Raw genomic sequence first — 13,031 nt, forward strand, 5'->3', positions numbered from 1 at the left:
CTCCTCTCTTCCACCGCTATGACGGTCTTCGACGTGAAAATCACCGTTCTTGAAGCGTCGAAACCACTCGCGACACGTTCTTTCGCTAATAGCGGCTTCGCCATAAGTATTTGAGAGCATTCGATGAGCCTCAGCCGCAGATTTCTTCGTATTGAAGCAGAAAATTAAAACCTCCCGCGAATGACGAGAATTTGGCTCGTAAACTGACATTTTCAATCGAGAATAACTTTACGACGCGGACACAAATCGACTAATGTTTCTATGGGGTTACGTTGACAGATGTCCAAGTTTATCGCACGACGTCTACGATCTATTTATTTCGACCACTACTTACCGCTAAAGTCATCTATAGGAAAACGGCGGAAGCAAAGTTGTACACCTAATACAAACAAAATTTGATAAACGACGTGATTTTTTATCATAATAATGTACATGCGTGATATATACTTTCTTCCGATATTATATAAGCATTATTCTCCTTCTTTAAAATATATTGTATGTAAATTGCGGTAAAATTGATGGCTAATACAATGGACGCCAGGAGCTCAAACGAGCGTTCATCGACAGCGCAATCAGCGTGCACCTCGTGCATCGGGCAAATTACCGGGGACCACTCCCACATACGAACAGGAATTCAATTAACGTAGGGTACGAAGATCGAGCGACATAAATAATTAGTAGCTCGACGGCGACGATTACGACGAAGCTGGACCGGAGGGCCCCGACCGACCGTTCGTGACCTTTTGCGGTCTTCGTGGTCGCGACAATCTGCTGTTAAAGCGTTAAATCATCGTCCCCGCTCGCATTATCACCCGGTGAACACCGCACGCGAGAGACTCCCCCTTGGCGTTGCGGTGCAATTTTCGCGCCACGGGGGGAAGGGAGAAGCTGGAGGGCACGTTTTGTAAAGTGTACGACGTGGAAATAATACGGATGAGAACCGTATAATTAAGATATAACGAGGACATCGCGAATTATCTACATACGTATATTCACGTTGCCTAGTTTAATACACAATTTTTCCATACTTCACGGATCTGCAAACGTCGGGCAAAAATTGATTACAGATCTCGCGAGAGGTGAATAGAATTACGCATGCTCTCAACATATTATCGTACGAAGTTTCTCATGATTCTTTATAATTATCAACATTTTGTATCGGGAAGAGGATTTTTTTTGGCTTGTCGTTTTTTAGATTACGCGCATGTATTGTTTCGCTAAACATGATTTCTCATCTCTCTCTCTCTCTCTCTCTCTCTCTCTCATTCATGAAATTATTTTTTTTTTTAGAAAGAAGATTATTCTTTGTCGAAAGGGTTTTATATGCCAGGGCCAAATAGCGTTGTGTAAAATTCTACAGATGTGTGCCATTTATAAAAACGTGTACGAGATGTATCGAAAATGTAAGAAACATTTTTTTCCATGTACATATTTTTTTTTTTTTTTTTTTTTTTGGGTAAAAATAATGGAAATGTTTTTCAATTAAATAATATATCAGAAACAATTAAATGAGAATAAAGACGAAAAAAAATTGTGCAACGCGTGACAATACGCTTTATAAAGCACGTCTCGAGACTTAATCTCGCCCCGTCATCTTATAATATGTCGATAACGAGATATCGGTTTTCTGGAGCAACTGAGATGACTATTCTGAGCTCCATTCAAATGCAAATTGCCGCAAGTTTATTCGCACGCGAAATCACGCTTTTTATCGATCGATCGGTCGAAAGGGTGCGACCGACCGTTCTGACAATTCGTTCATTAGCGTCCAAAGACAGAGAGCGAGAGAGAGAGAGAGAGAGAGAGAGAGAGAGAGAGAGACAAAAGAGAAAAAAAGGGGAGAGGGAGGTATTCTTGTTCTGTCCTTGATTTAGACTCATTTTAGATTCATCGTGCACAGAGAAAGTGGTACTCTCACTGCTACGTGTAACAAGCTCCAAATCCTTCAAATCCGCGTGCGCGCGAGGGGTTTCCGCCGACGTACGTCGCTCGTTTGAACTTTAAAGTTACCTTATTCAGCTGGTGATACCAGCCAATTATTCGATTCATGTGTCCGGATCTGCCTCATCTTCTGATCCTTCGCGCCAAAAAAATTCATTGTTTTTCATTTATACATATCGCCTTTTGTCGCACACGTGACTTTTCTATGTATGCGATACGCACATACATATCGCGCGAAGATATTTATTTTATTTTATATTTATTCTTCATTGGGGTAGCTTCATCATTTTGCTTTGAAATATGATTAAAAAAAAAATCAGACTATTCAACTGTTCAAAATTAATGAATAATTAATTAAAAGTACGAATAAAAGTCTCATTTTTTTTCTAGACAGAGGACGATCTCGAAACGTCATGAAAGTGAAGTCGTCCTAGTTAAATATATATTCCTAATGGGTCACTCTATATAAACGGGCACAGTTTCTAACTCATCCGTGCAGGTACCATCACCTGAATATCTAGCGATGTGGATCTAACGATGTCATCGCACTGCCCATGTCGAATATTTTGTTTTATTCGTCACGCGCGGCCTGATCGAACTTTCGCTGCTTTCACCGCGCGGAAAAAGCGCAACGAGCAGATCTCATCTATATAAAAAAAAAAATAAAAAAAAGGAACACCACACACACACACACACGAGTCTTGCCCCTACACTTTGTACAAACGTCATAATGCGCGTTTCAATATGGGCGTTGCTTGAAAATAAAATGTTGATATTTTAATTAATTAAAAGATCGAGGACGAGCGGTAATTCACGTGTCACACGCAACTGTGCGTACGTAAAATTTTTTTAATAATTAATGTAAATCGAGAGCGCGATGTATCTTGTGGAAAAAGTTTCCGTTTCTCCCGATAATACGTTTTACGAATCATATAATTAATATTCATGAAGGACGATACAATTCCAAATATGCGCGTTCAATGTTTTCGACAAGTTTTATACATATAGCTTTCAAATTTAATGAACAATCAATAAACTTAATTATCAATCAACGAAGAGTAGCGTTGAAATATATTCGATTACTGTTAGTCTTTGTATTACGTAAATAATTGGAGAGTATTATTCTGCTGATATTATTATTTTTAATAATATTGTGTGTTTATTTATAGATAGTAGACAAGAAAGTCTCTTCCACTCAAGTTTGCAAGGTAAGAACGTTAAGAGCCGTGTTTATGGGGAAAAAAAAAAAAAAAAAAAAGTCTGGATAATCGTTTTAAAATCTACGCGTTTTAAAGTTCGACATGCAATTTGGCGCGATGAGTTTCACTAACTTATAATCTTAAAAATAGGGGAATCGCGCCTTAAATTAACCCGGCGGATAATAGGCGGAGCTCTATCGGCCGCCAAGTTGCACGTGGACTTGGAAAGTATAACGAACGTCCCTCACTGCCTTTCTAATGAAACGGATAAATGGATTAAAGAGCTAACGCGATTTAAAACAGAATGGTAGGCGGCCTCGACGCAATTTCTTTTCTCCGTCGTTGAGAAATCGCAAATTGTTCCAGCCTTGAATTTAAATAATCCTTTATATAGCAAAATTTCTTATTTTTTAAAAATTATATATATATAAAATATTATAAGACACACATATAAATTAAGATTCAATTTAAAAATAATGTATACATGTAATTAAATAAACTTTCGTTCTTTATTCCCATCCCTAAAAAAAAAAAAAAAAAAAAAAAAAAAAAAAAAAAAAAAAAAAAAACTTGATTCCTCATTAGAAGATCTCCCATCTTTTATTATTTGTAATCGAACGATTGGCCCATCGACAGTTTCCATCGAAAAGACATTAAATTCGTCGAAAATATATTCGCAAGATTTTTGACGCGATTCGTCTTACAAAATCATCCATCCTGCATTATACCAATGTACGTATAGAATTTTCGATAATGGACGCGAGGATCGGTAAACGTCGAGCGATACGATACCGTTACGCTCTGCGGAAGCTTTATGGGCATTATGGGACGTAATGAAAAGGGAAGATAGAGCGAGGGTGGAAAAAGAGAAAGAGAGAGAATTGGGCTAATCGCGAACGTGTGTACGTGCGATGGGTTTACCTTGATTTTGCGAGCGCAAACGCGAAGCGGCTCCCGCTCGCGTCACGAGGCGAGGTCACGCCGAAACCCGGACAAACCAGGTCATTGGGGCATTCGGATACCCGAGGACCGTGACTGGAACTATGCGCATACGTATGTACAGAGTGACCCACATTTCTACGCGCGCGTCCTTCGCCCGCAGCGCGTATCGAAGGACTTGAAGTTTTGACGCACAAACACGTAATAAGGAAAACAGGGCGCGCTGTTCCTCCCGCTCATCGTACAGATACAGTAGGATGCAGAGGCGCACTTTCCTTCCAAGGTCCTTTCGTCCTTTATCCGGTACAAAGTTAGACATAGGGATAGCGCGATACAAAAATTTTTTTTTTTTTTTTACGCGTCCAAGAGTTTTACGTAAAAAAGAAAATATTTTACTAAATAAATAAATAACTTTGTAACATATTTCTTTTCGTCTTTTGACATAAATCATTTCCAAAGGATGAGACATGCGCGGATATGTACTTTTGTTCTTATCACTCTATGTAAAATAAATCTTTTTACGAATACTTGGCAGAAGAATGAGATAACGATATATATACATGTTAAGTAAAATTAAAGAATGGCAATTTAATAAAATAAAATCATCCAAGAATATTTAGCAATTAATTAATTAATTAATTAATTGAAGAATGCAAAGTATTAGGTCATTTAAATTTTATCAAAGAAACTCTTTCCTTTAACGTTGTCTGAAAAATTGAATAAGATTCCTTGCATAGGATAAAAAAAAAAAAATGTTTATCGCTTGAAAGGATACGAGACCCCGAGTCCGAGATGTATTCTTCTCTCTCTCTCTCTCTCTCTCTCTCTCTCTCTCTCTCTCTCTCTCTCTCTCTCGGAAAAGGAAGATGAAGGGAGGAGAAGTAGCGTCTCTGGCTCCGACCTCGCATTTCTCATCGCGCGGAGGCGCCGCGTCGACGAAGCTAACACACACAGCAGATTATGATATAATTATTAAGAAATGAGTCCCAAATTATAATCAAATAATTAAATGACTTACGCGCATTAAGTATAATATATCGAATCAGAGATGCGTGGTAAACGCATAATTTTATCGTGACATTCGAGTCGATTGTTTCAGACACGCGGCGTATATCGCAATTGCGCGATATGGGAAGAACCGAAATATATTTATTAATAATCTCGCACAATCGGGTCGCCCTCGAGGTACGTACGCTTGTAGCGAGTCATTTCCACAGTCTTCGCTGTGAATACCTCGAGTTGGCAATTACGTCAATTACAGGGTGACTTTAGGTTAATAAATACTAATGCCTCGCAATGCGGTGCCAACGTTTATTAATGGAGTGTCGGAGTCGAATCGTTCTTAATAGCTTGGCTAATACATAAAATTAACGAGCTGCTCATCGGGAAATATGCTCGCAAACGCTTGGCCATAATTAGAAAATGTAAAGATCACGCGAGCGTATTTTTGCATAGAAATTCTTTTTTTTCCCCCCTCCCTTCGTAACTTAAACATTTTATCTCTTATATTAATATAAAATTGTATATTATACATATATCCTCGATGTATTGTTACATGATTATTTTCTTTCATCAATTTAATAGAAAAGATGTTTAATTTCAAGTATTTGATGACCGAAAAGAAATTCTTATTATATATGTATAATGTTTAAGCTAATTTACATCGCATCAAAGGAGACAAGAAAGCTTGTCAAGATTTATCTTTATGGCTACGCGCACAGGATATTCCCGATTTTCAGAAACGCTCGATAAAATTAAGACTTTAATGATACTTGTAAAGTGGCTCATCATGTGGCCGGAAAAAAAAAATAAGAATGGTATAAAGTTCGTCGCGGCAGAAAGAGAAATATTTTAATCTGACATATTTTGATATAAAAAATTAAACATAATATCGTAAAATATTCAGTTTTCGATAATATTACCGTAATACTTTTATGTACAGAATAATGAGACAAGTCAATTAGCGGGGGGGAAAAAAAAAATTGTTTAAAAAAATACATTGTAAATAATTTTCTAAAAAACAATTATTTTTTTATACTAATCGATTTATCTCATTATCCTGTACATAAAAGTATTACGGTAAGATTATGGAAAACTGAATATTTTACGATATTATATTTAATTCTTTATATCAAAATATGTCGGATTAAAATATAAAATAACTCAAAAGTACTTAATGAAAAAATACTTTATTATAGTGTTTTGGAAAGCTCTCGAGGTAAGCTACAAGAATATGTGATGAAAAATAGGGGGTTTCGTTTAAAAAATTCAAAAAAAAAAAAATATATATATATATAAAGAGAGAGAGAGAGAGAGAGAGAGAGAGAGAGAGAGAGAGAGAGAGAGAGAGAGAGAGAGATTGCATTAACATTATCGTCGAGTTCATTGATGCACGATATCTGTTATCGGCGCAACAAACATCATAATTCTATTTCTTATCGGAATAATCGTCGCAAATGCCAGCTTGGGCGGTATTATTGTGTTTGCTGATATTGCCAATGCCAGCACCATTGCCATCCTATTGAGGTTAATTGAATTAAGAAGTCATTTCGCTCCAAACACTACGGCATTTACAAGCGTTATGCATACAAGATATTAATAACTGATATTTATTAATTTTATTTATGGACGCTTTTAGATTGATTCAGAGTTGACTTTTTCCGTACATATATTATAGCATCAAAGTTATCGAATCAATTGAAACTTAAATAGCTTATTGCAAGACTTTGATTAATTCCAAAGGAATATGTTATTTTTGCTGTGTTTGTTAAATTTAAGATGTAATCATCAAAGCCGAGAATATTCAATTTTAGTTAATTAATATATGTAATTATATAGTTAATTATATATATATATATATAACACAGTGTTTTTTTTTTTTTTTTTACATATGTCAGGTCTTTGTTAGAGCGGTTCCATTTTTCTCACGCTTGCCATACATATGGCATTATTTCCTTTACAACTGACAGTTGCTCGAATAGCGTCAATATGGCGATGCTCGTGTTAAACCGAATTCGTGTCTGGTCGATAAACGATGCACTCTGCTGCTCGCAAGCGAGTCCAAGCGTATACGGGCGAACGAGAAGTCTCGTCAAAATATAGCCAAGCGCAATGACAAAAACGCCGTCGGGATCAATCGGGGTTAACGAACGTAATTCCTCGGTATTCTCGGTATGGTGGCTCATGACGAGCCCGTAAAAAGGTAGAGTCGTACAAAGCCGTCGGATACGAGGGTGGAGACACGGTGATGGTTCCGAAACCGTAGAAACTCGCCTGTGAATCGCGTTGAGCGATTAAAACGGGTCGAGCAGTCGAGAGATCGCTTTAAATGGATTGGCCGATATATACACACGACCGGGTTAAAATACTATGTTTTAACACGCAGCGCGCACATACAGTGATAAATCACGTGTTCGATCCTAGACATATATATATATATATATATATATATAAGTATTCAAAATTAATAACTGCAATGTATCTTAAAGTAACAAATAATTAATTTAATTTAAACATTATTACATTAATAACTGCAATATAAATGTACGGAGTACGTTAATATCACAATATCATTAGCATATTATTTAGCAGCGCCAAGATTTTTAACTAAGATCTTTTTTATTTTGTATTGATTTTCAATTTTTGCATAAGCTTTTAATTTTTAATTTTGTGTATAAATTTTTAATCTTTTTATTAATTTTTTTAAATCAGCTATACATCCTACTACTTTAATTATATTGCAATTTATTAAATATAATTTTTCTTAACATTGAAAATAGTAAAATAAATTAACTTTTTATAACAAATTTTTATTCATATAATTTTTCTTAATATTAAAAATAATAAAACAAATTATTTATAACATAGATTATTTTATAACATAGATTTTTTTATTCAGTTGTAATATTTTTTGATATCATCATTTTTGTAGAAAATTAAAACAACTAGTTTGTATAACAGTTTCTTTTTTAATTAAAATGTTTTTATTTAAATAATAATAAAAGAAACAAATTTTATATAGCATACATTTTTATTTATTAAGTATAATACTACAATACTGTCTATATATTATTGATAATTATTTATCCCTCTCATTTTTTTTATCTTATCTACTTACATATTACATATAGTGCTAAAGTGATTTGATTCAATTAACAGCGCTAAATTTATGTTGTTAAAATACAAGGTATAAATTGTTGAGTTTTTTTTGGGGAGGGGGGGAGGGGGGAAACTCGAATATTTCGGAGATAAGATTTGCGTGTACGATTCTCATATGGTATCGTTGTAACAAAAAGTTCGTCAGAGAATATAAAAGATTGAAACGTTAAAATGTCGACAACAACACACTTCTCACTCCGCTAGCGATCCATTTTCCCTATTGTGGTGCAAAGTTAATCCCAAATGTAACCCCGTCTTACGATAAGTCCATTGTCCAAAACATGATGAATTTCAGTTGGCGTGTAGGATAGGAACCGATGCGGATTATCGATTTTAACAGGCATGTCGAAACTCGAAAGGCAAACTAGGGCGCACCCGAGAGTCGTCGAGGAAAAAAAGGAATTTATTACATTATCCGTTATAGAGAGAGAGAATAAAAGAGAAAGGAAAGAGAGCTCGCGAGGAAAATCAACTTATGACAGGCACAAAGTTCATTTTACTTAGATTACATTTTTACACAAAAGTTACGTCACTATAGCATTAACCGGTATAACGATTACATTTGATCAATTTTATGTCATTTTCTTTAGCAACGAGAATGTCAAATGAGGTGTTTACTTATTATCGCAATTCAGTCTCACACATATATTTTTCAACATCGCATTCTCAAGTAAATAGAATTCCCCTTAAAACGATTAAAATCGATTAAAGTATACGGGCCTCGGGCGCATCTCTACTCGTTTAACGTCGTACATCGAATTCAGATTAGCCGAGAGAATTTCGGGACGACACGCGTCTATACACGTGACAATATATATATATATCATTTATTAGTAAATCAAGTTACGGGATGAGATAATAGCGAGTCGGGCAACTATGCCGGCCGCAAAGTGTCGTCGCAGCCTGCACTTGCAAATTTATCGATCGACGGGGCGTCGTCGTGGCATTTCGTTAAACGCGCTCGTTGAAACCCGTTCGCGGAGAAGGAGGAGGCGAACCCAGCAGTACGCGACCTAGACCCGACCTTCCCCAAGGTGTGTTCTTGGAACGAGGCGGGGGTGTGGGAGAGGAGGAGAGTGTCCGGGATGCGCGGCTCGAGCGGCGTCGAATAATAAGGGCGAAGGACATCTACAAGTGCCGGAGATATCCTCGACGTCAGACGGGAGTGGGGAGGCGAGAGGGAAGGGAGATTGACAGAATAAGACGAATGAGTTTCATAATAAGGGAACTTGTACCGGCAAATTCATTTCTGTTGGATTTAATGGCAAACCGCGTTAAAATACTTTATCACGTTAATGTCCCGATGTGCGATGCGCGTGTAATATTTTAATTTTCTGCCAAGTAATCATTTTTATATGCAACATATATATATATATATATATATATATATACTGGGTGGCCCATTTCAATCCACATTTCAGTCGAATATCTCAAAAACCAAGCCCGGAAGAGAAAAATGTTTCAAACAAAAGTTGTGTGGCTTCAAGGGGGCCATAAGATGGTGACAATGATTTGACCTTGGAAAATCATTTGAAGATCATGTGAAGGTCAACTTTAAAATCTTAAATGGAAACCCCCATTTTTTATTTAGCATTCTTGTAGCTGACATCGAGAGCTTTCCAAAACACTATAATAAAGTATTTTTTTATTAAGTACTTTTTGAGTTATTTTAATCTGACATATTTTGATATAAAAAATTAAATATTTCGTAAAATATTTAGTTTTCGATAATTTTACCGTAATACTTCTATGGCCCCCTTGAAGCCACACGACTTTTGTTTGAAACATTTTTCGATTTAACGCAGTGTTTCTGAGATATTTGAGTGGGTCCTTTAAAATAGGACACCCTGTATTTATATAAAATTTTAATCGAGAGTGTATAATATCGACGGAAGAATTGCGGATAAAAAGAAAGCAGCGGCATTCGATGGTAGACAATGACAATTTAAATAAATACAATTAGTCTATTTTCATTTTTATATACTTGATGGATACGCGCTATTCTCTTGATTATAAGAATGAGAATTTAATTTAACGAATTAAATATTTCTCTTCGTCGTATCACGTTTTTCTTGTTGAAAATTTCATAATTTTGTGAGTGAGTGAGTGTGCGTGTGTATGCGTATGACGCTAGAATTATAAATTTCGTTATGCTCATTAATGATTTATAGCTATAAAAAAAAAAGAAGAAAAAAAAAAGAAACTTCTTCGTCATACTTTTACTTTAATTTTAATTTTCGTACATATCAATTTGATATAAAAATTCCATTTTTCGATACAGGCGAGGCAAAACTTTTGCGCGCCACTGTACGGAATGCGCCTTTCGAGACTGTGATTCCTCGGGGACCGTTTCATACATTCCGACCTTTTCGCCCGGGGCGAAATGGGGATCTACGTTACCTGGTCCTTCTAAATCGTGGCGGCAGAAGATACACAGATATAGAGTACGGGTAGAATACGCTTAGAGTTCTCGCGACCGAGTCGCGTATACCATTTGTCGGGTCGCCTATATTTAACGTAGGAGAAACGACGTGTTCCGGAGCGACGTGAGAATCGGGATAGATCACGAATGCTAATCGGCGTTATCGAGACCTCAATTGTTACCCCCAGCCCCCCCCCCCCCCACCCCATGATTTCCTGCATTGCCCCACAGTCACGCAATGCTAATCGTATCGATACGACTTGTCATTCTATTAAGTGTACAACTTTGCTTCCGCCGTTTTCCTATAGATAGCTTTAGCGGTAAGTAGTGGTCGAAATAAATAGATCATAGACGTCATGCGATAAACTTGGGCATCTGTCAACGTAACCCCATAGAAACATTAGTCGATTTGTGTCCGCATCGTAAAGTTATTCTCGATTGAAAATGTCAGTTTACGAGCCAAATTCTCGTCATTCGCGGGAGGTTTTAATTTTCTGCTCCAATATGAAGAAATCTGCGGCTGAGGCTCATCGAATGCTCTCAAATACTTATGGCGAAACCGCTATTAGCGAAAGAATGTGTCGCGAGTGGTTTCGACGCTTCAAGAACGGTGATTTTCACGTCGAAGACCGGCATAGCGGTGGAAGAGAGAAGGTTTTCGAAGATGCAGAATTGGAGGCATTACTTAACGAAGACTCGAGTCAAAGTCAAAAAGAATTGGCACGATCATTGGGAGTGGACAATACTTTGAATCATAAATGTATAACCAGTTTTTGACAATAAAGCCTCGAATTTCGGAAAAAAAAACGGCGGAAGCAAAGTTGTACACCTAATATAATATTAATCTTTTTTTCTTTTTCTTTTTTTTTTTCGTATCCGCAACATATAATTTTATCTCAATTATTTCAATTCAGATTGCATCGTATGTGTCACTCGTTTTCCTTGGTATTACCCATCTTTTTGAATTTCTCCCTATAATTATTTCGAGTACGAATTCATCCATATGTATGTATAAATATTTATGAAAAATTGAATTTTTTCAAGGAAAAAAAGTTTTATATAATATTTCATATAATTAATAATGTTTTCTTAGCATGCGGAGGAGAATCGTTATTCTCTAATTGGAAACATTATTTAGCATAGAGAAATCAATGATATATTTCATGTTACATAAATTCTTTCTTTAGCTAGTTCCAATCCTCGTTGCCAATCCTCGGTTGGCACAACGAAACGGATATTTGTGCAAAATTTTGTCGATTATGCTCGCAGATATTTTCGCGAATTAAAGACTGATATGCTATAAATTGAATATAGCTCGAAATAATAAAGATTAAAGATAATAATAATGTAAAAATATTATATCTGGAAAACTTATGCATTTTTAAGAGAACTTTAAAATTAGAGAAATAAAGTATTCTTTCTTCATAAATTAAAATAATATAATAGACGTTTTAAAGAAAATTGAAGGAAAAGGAAGAAAAAAAAATAACGAAAAAGGAAAGAGAGAGAGAGAGAGAGAGAGAGAGAGAGAGAGAGAGAGAGAGAGAGAGAGAGAGAGAGAGAGAGAGTGAAAACCGGAGATGGATGAGAAAGGATGAACTCACAGAGGCAACGGCGAGTTATAAGAGCTAAGGAAAGCGAAGAAGAGACGAGATAAAAGAAGATAATATGAGAGAGGGGGGCTACATCGGATGTGACTCACTCTCGTCGCCGCCATAACGTACAGGGTGGCCATAAATTTGCGCACATGTTTCACGTACCCGGATCGTTTGACCACTAATGGATACTAAATAACATACCGTACACACATCAAGGTGCGAAAAAATTGTGGTGGCTGTTAAAATCAACCAATGATGACGTAAACACGTTGCATTACGCCGTACATAGATGATATCGCGTCGCGTTCCCGAATATGCCAAAATAATATATCGAATTTTATTGAATTTTATTCTTCCCCAATTAATAAAAAGTTTCCGATTCGTATCATATGAAATATAAAAATGTCTATTTATTTATTTATATAACATTCGATCCGTTGAGCGAAAATATTTGAATCAAATACGTCAATTGAAAATTCAAAATATTTTTCATAAATATTCACAATCCTCTGTATAGCTTGATATGTAAATAGAATTATCAGCAATTATGACTCAAGAATACTTTTTTAAAATTATCCGACTTTTCTTTCGCGATAAAATGAAAAATAAAGTTTTTTTTTTTTTTTATTCAATCGTAATTACAATTTTTTTTTATCGATCAAGGTGTATCGTGAGAGACGACGAACAGCTAAACATTCCTCGTCCTCGTATCGATTTATGCCACGCGCGTCACGAATGCACCGGGGTCCATCGGGAAATCTGTACGTCATCGCG

At 36.1% G+C, this 13,031-nt stretch overlaps 1 protein-coding gene across 1 annotated transcript in view; it reads right to left on the reverse strand.

Annotated features, from left to right (window-relative positions):
- The window catches only part of Ubl3 (ubiquitin like 3), a 32,530-nt gene that overhangs the window by 7,494 nt on the left and 12,005 nt on the right, over positions 1 to 13,031 (reverse strand). The gene's annotated exons all lie outside the window — the stretch shown is intronic.

Source organism: Polyergus mexicanus, unplaced genomic scaffold, assembly GCF_030449975.1.
Source record: "Polyergus mexicanus isolate NDT 795.1 unplaced genomic scaffold, iyPolMexi1.0 SCAF_17, whole genome shotgun sequence".
NCBI classification, from domain to species: domain Eukaryota; kingdom Metazoa; phylum Arthropoda; class Insecta; order Hymenoptera; family Formicidae; genus Polyergus; species Polyergus mexicanus.